The following is a 6,485-nucleotide window of genomic DNA, read 5'->3' as shown; positions in this document are numbered from 1 at the left end:
TTTTTCTTCCTCTTAGAAGGACTAGGTGCATCAACATTAGTTCTCTGAGAATCTTGCTCAATTCTCTTGGGGTGGCCCTCAGGATACAGAGGTTCCTGAGTCATTTTACCCCCTCTAGTCATAACTCTAACATCATTATCATTTTTCTTATTATTTAATTCATTGAGCAAATCATTTTGAGCTTTAAGCACTTGTTCTACTTGAGTGGTAACCATAGAAGCATGTTTACTAATAAGTTTAAGTTCACCTTTAATTCTAGACATATAATCACTCAAGTGTTCAATCATATAAGCATTGCGTTTCAATTGTCTACCAACATGAGCATTGAAGTTTTCTTGTTTAACCATAAAGTCATCAAACTCATCCAAGCATTGGCTAGCAAACTTAGTAGACGGGATTTCAGCTTTATCATATCTATAGAGAGAATTTACCTTTACTACCTGTGTCGGGTTATGAAGACCATGTATTTCTTCAATAGGAGGTAAATTAAGACCATGTATTTCTTCAATAGGAGGTAAATTCTTAACATCTTTAGCTTTAATACCTTTTTCTTTCATAGATTTCTTTGCCTCTTGCATATCTTCAAGACTGAGAAATAGAATACCCCTTTTCTTTGGAGTTGGCTTAGAATCTGGTTCAGGAAGTTTCCAATTATTTTCATTACTCAACATATTATTCAATAGCAATTCAGCTTGATCAACAGTTCTTTCCCTGAAAACACAACCAGCACAACTATCCAGGTGGTCTCTGGAAGCATCGGTTAGTCCATTATAAAAGATATCAAGTATTTCATTTTTCTTGAGAGGATGATCAGGCAAAGCATTATGTAATTGGAGAAGCCTCCCCCAAGCTTGTGGAAGACTCTCTTCTTCAATTTGCACAAAATTATATATTTCCCTTAAGGCAGCTTGTTTCTTATGAGCGGGGAAATATTTAGCAGAGAATTAATAAATCATGTCCTGGGGACTACGCACACAACCAGGATCAAGAGAATTAAACCATGTTTTAGCATCACCCATTAATGAGAATGGAAATAGCTTAAGGATATAGTAGTAGCGAGTTTTCTCATCATTAGTGAATAGGGTGGCTATATCATTTAATTTAGTAAGATGTGCCACAACAGTTTCAGATTCATAGCTATAAAAAGGATCAGATTCAACCAAAGTAATTATCTCAGGGTCGACAGAGAAATCATAATCCTTATCAGTAATACAGACAGGTGAAGTAGCAAAAGCAGGGTCATATTTCATTCTAGCATTCAAAGATTTTTCTTTCAGCTTAGCTAGTAATTTCTTAAGATCATTTCTATGATTGCAAGCAAGAAAATCTCTAGCAGTTTCTTCATCCATAACATAACCCTCAGGCACAACAGGCAATTCATATCTAGGGGGAGAATCTTCATCATCACTTTCATCAATATTATCAGTTCCAATAATTTCATTCTCTCTAGCCCTAGCAAGTTGTTCATCAAGAAATTCACCTAGTGGCACAGTATTATCAAGCATAGAAGTAGTTTCATCATAAGTATCATGCATAGCAGAAGTGGCATCCTCAATAACATGCGACATATCAGAATTAATAGCAGAAGCAGGTTTAGGTGTCGCAAGTTTACTCAAAACAGAAGGTGAATCAAATGCAGAGCAAGATGGCAGTTCCTTACCTCCCCTCGTAGTTGAGGGATAAATTTTGGTTTTTTCATCTTTCAACTTCCTCATAGTGATTAGCAGATATAAATCCCAAGTGACTCAAAGAATAGAGCTATGATCCCCGGCAACGGCGCCAGAAAATAGTCTTGATAACCCACAAGTATAGGGGATCGCAACAGTTTTCGAGGGTAGAGTATTCAACCCAAATTTATTGATTCGACACAAGGGGAGCCAAAGAATATTCTCAAGTATTAGCAGTTGAGTTGTCAATTCAACCACACCTGGAAGACTTAATATCTGCAGCAAAGTATTTAGTAGCAAAGTAGTATGGAAGTAACGGTAACAGTGGCAAAAGTAACGATAGCAGTTTTGTAGTGATTGTAATAGTGGCAACGGAAAAGTAACTAAGCAGAGATCAATATGTGAAAAGCTCGTAGGCAATGGATCAGTGATGGATAATTATGTCGGATGTGATTATTCATGCAACAGTTATAACATAGGGTGACACAGAACTAGCTCCAGTTCATCAATGTAATGTAGGCATGTATTCCGAATATAGTCATACGTGCTTATGGAAAAGAACTTGCATGACATCTTTTGTCCTACCCTCTCGTGGCAGCGGGGTCCTATTGGAAACTAAGGGATATTAAGGCCTCCTTTTAATAGAGTACGGACCAAAGCATTAACACTTAGTGAATACATGAACTCCTCAAACTATGGTCATCACCGGGAGTGGTCCCGATTATTGTCACTTTGGGGTTGCCGGATCATAACACACAGTAGGTGACTATTGATTTGCAAGATAGGATCAAGAACTCACATATATTCATGAAAACATAATAGGTTCAGATCTGAATTCATGGCACTCGGGCCCTAGTGACAAGCATTAAGCATAGCAAAGTCATAGCAACATCAATCTCAGAACATAGTGGATACTAGGGATCAAACCCTAACAAAACTAACTCGATTACATGATAAATCTCATCCAACCCATCACCGTCCAGCAAGCCTACGATGGAATTACTCACGCACGGCAGTGAGCATCATGAAATTGGTGATGGAGGAAGGTTGATGATGACAACGGCGACGGATTCCCCTCTCCGGAGCCCCAAACGGACTCCAGATCAGCCCTCCCGAGAGAGTTTAGGGCTTGGCGGCGGCTCCGTATCGTAAAACGCGATGAATCCTTCTCTCTGATTTTTTTTCTCCCTGAACGTGAATATATGGAGTTGGAGTTGAGGTGTCGGTGGGGCGAAGGCAGGGGGCGCGCCCACAAGGCTCGTGGATAGGGTGTGGGCCCCTTGGTCTTGATTCTTTCGCTAGTATTTTTATTAATTCCAAAAATATTCTCCGTGAAGTTTCAGGTCATTCCGAGAACTTTTATTTCTGCACAAAAATAACACCATGGCAATTCTGCTGAAAACAGCGTCCCGGGTTAGTTCCATTCAAATCATGCAAGTTAGAGTCCAAAACAAGGGCAAAAGTGTTTGGAAAAGTAGAGACGATGGAGACGTATCAGAGTGGCGCACTCAGACAGAGCGCCTCCAAAAGCTCCTCAACACTGCGAACACGCAGCAAGACAGCTGCAACCGCGTGCTGGCAGCCGGCAAGCAGGCCGAAAACCCGGAGGCCCACCGCGAGCATGGTGCGACCTCCCGGTCCCCTAGTGGTGGCGGCCGCAACCAGAACCCGGGAGTGGCGCCTGGCCATAGCTGGCACTCTCAGCACACGGGCGTGGCCAGCCAGCAAGCTCCCCCGAACCCGGCCGGGTTCTCCGGCACCGGTTGATCATCCGACTCTGGGGGGGCTAGGCCCGCGAGTCGGCGACTATGACGCCCGCCAACGGCTCGAGAGTTGGCTCAGTCCCAGGCGATGGAAGAAGAAGAGGCAGTCGGCCCGGCCTGCTTCGGCCCCCGCATCCGTGACAAGCCCTTCCCCAAAGGGTTCTCGCTGCCTCGTGACACCCCCAAGTACAACGGCGTTGTGAAGCCGGAGGACTGGCTCATCGACTACGTCACGGTAGTCAGCATAGCCAACAACAACAAGCGCGTTGTCGTGAAGTATGTTCCGCTCATGTTACAGGGCACGGCCCGGACATGGCTGAATAGCCTCAAACCCAACAGCATCAACAGCTGGTTGGACTTCAATGAAGCTTTCGTGCGCAACTTCAACAACACTTACAAGCGGCCCCCCAAGCCTCGCCAGCTCTCCATGTGTGTTCAGGGGCCAACCGAGTCCGCTCGCGGCTACCTGACACGCTGGGCCGAGCTGCGCAACTCCTGCGAGGGGGTGCACGAGGTGCAAGCCATCGAATACTTCACCACCGGGTGCCGAGAGGGCACCCTGCTCAAGCACATGCTCCTGTGTGATGAGCCGGCCACTCTGGACGATCTCTTGGCAATAGCGGACAAGTACGCTACAGCCGACTCTTCCATGAAGTCAGAGATCCGGGTTGACGCATCCGGAAAGATGATCTCGCCGAATACCCCGACACCGGTTGGCGACTCCAGCCGGCATCAGCAGCCGAACAACAATAACAAGCACAAGGCCCCGGAGCCGGCTTCCAACAACCGACAGGTGGCGACTGTTGAAGATCAGGACCAGCAGCCGGTCGGCCAGCCCGGCCCCAAGCGTCAGTAGCGCAACAAGGGTGCCTGGCAGCCGGCCCTCTCTTTCGAGCAGGCTCTCGATGCTCCTTGAAAGTTCCACAGCGGTGCGAAGCTGTCCAACCACACGACTCGGCGGTGCAACTGGCTCGCCTGAATCGCCAAGGGAGAGGCTCTGCCGCCTCCTCCTCCCGGCCCAGCGGGTCCGGCTCCTCAGCAGCCGGCCCGCCTGCCGGCATGCTCCAAGACGATTTCCCCAACGCGCATGCTGCCTACGTCATCTTCATGAGTGAAGCCCATGACAAGCGCAGAAAGCGCAGCAACACCGTGAGATGAACACCGTTGTTCCTGAAATCCCCCAATTCATGCACTGGTCCGACAAGCCCATCACCTGGAGCCAGAAAGACCATACAGTCGTGATGCCCATGCCGGGTGGCTACGCCATGGTGTTGGACCCCACCTTCTCCGCCGAGGGGCGGACTTGCCGCTTTTCCCGAGTTCTGATAGACGGCGGCAGCAGCATCAACATCCTCTACCACGATACCATGGAAAAGTTGGGCATCAAGGAGAAGCAGCTCCTACCCAGCCGGACCGTGTTCCATGGCATTGTCCCTGGGCTCTCCCACTCGCCACTCGGCAAGATCAAGATTGACGTCCTGTTTAGCGACAAGAAGCACTTCCGCCGTGAGCCCATCTGGTTCGAGGTGGCTGATGCGGCTTGAAGCTACATCGGTATTTCCCCAAAGAGGAAGGGATGATGCAGCACAACGACAGTAGGTATTTCCCTCAGTGATGAAACCAAGGTTATCGAACCAGTAGGAGAACCAAGCAACACAACGTAAACATCACCTGCACACAAATAACAAATACTCGCAACCCGATGTGTAAAAGGCGTTGTCAATCCCTTTCGGGTAACGGCGCCAGAAATTGGCAAACGGACGTGAGAGAGTTGTAAATATTGATAGATCGAACGCCAAATAAAATAAATTGCAGCAAGGTATTTTTGTATTTTTGGTTTAATAGATCTGGAAATAAAATCAAAGGAAAATACATCGCAAAGGCAAATATATTAAAGAAGAGACCCCGGGGCCGTAGGTTTCACTAGTAGCTTCTCTCGAGAAAAATAGCAAACGGTGGGTGAACAAATTATTGTTGGGCAATTGATAGAACTTCAAATAATCATGACGATATCCGGGCAATGATCATTATATAGGCATCACGTCCAAGATTAGTAGACCGACTCCTGCCTGCATTTACTACTATTACTCCACACATCGACCGCTATCCAGCATGCATCTAGTGTATTAAGTTCATGGAGAAACGGAGTAATGCAATTAGAACAATGACATGATGTAGACAAGATCTATTTATGTAGAAATAGACCCCATCGTTTTATCCTTAGTAGCAATGATACATACATGTCAGTTCCCCTTCTGTCACTTGGATCAAGCACCGTAAGATTGAACCCACTACAAAGCACCTCTTCCCATTGCAAGATAAATAGATCAAGTAGGCCAAACAAAACCCAAATATCGGAGAAGAAATACGAGGATATAAGCAATCATGCATATAAGAGATCAAAGAAGACTCAAATAACTTTCATGGATAAAAAGATAGATCTGATCATAAACTCAAAGTTCACTGGATCCCAACAAACACACCGCAAAAAGAGTTACATCATATGGATCTCCAAGAGACCATTGTATTGAGAATCAAACGAGAGAGAGGAAGCCATCTAGCTACTAACTACGGACCCGTAGGTCTACAAAGAACTACTCACGCATCATCGGAGAGGCACCAATGGAAGTGGTGAACCCCTCCGTGATGGTGTCTAGATTGGATCTGGTGGTTCTGGACTCTACGGCGGCTGGAATTGATTTTTGTCGACTCCCCTAGGGTTTCTGGAATATGGCGTATTTATAGAGCAAAGAGGCGGTTCGGGGGGCACCCGAGGTGGGCACAACCCACCTGGGCGCGCCTTGGTTGTGCTCCCCTCAAAGCACCCCCAGGTGCTTCTCCGGCCCACTGGATGTCTACTGGTCCAAAAAAATCTCCAAAAAGTTTCGCTGCGTTTGGACTCCGTTTGGTATTGATTTCCTGCGATGTAAAAAACATGTAGAAAACGACAACTGGCACTTGGCACTATGTCAATAGTTTAGTACCAAAAAATGATATAAAATGACTACAAAATGATTATAAAACATCCAAGAATGATAATATAACATCATGGAAC

The sequence above is a fragment of the Aegilops tauschii genome, chromosome 2 (genome assembly GCF_002575655.3).
Source record: "Aegilops tauschii subsp. strangulata cultivar AL8/78 chromosome 2, Aet v6.0, whole genome shotgun sequence".
In the NCBI taxonomy this organism is placed as follows: Eukaryota; Viridiplantae; Streptophyta; class Magnoliopsida; order Poales; family Poaceae; genus Aegilops; species Aegilops tauschii.
Note: the sequence above shows the minus strand (reverse complement) of the source record.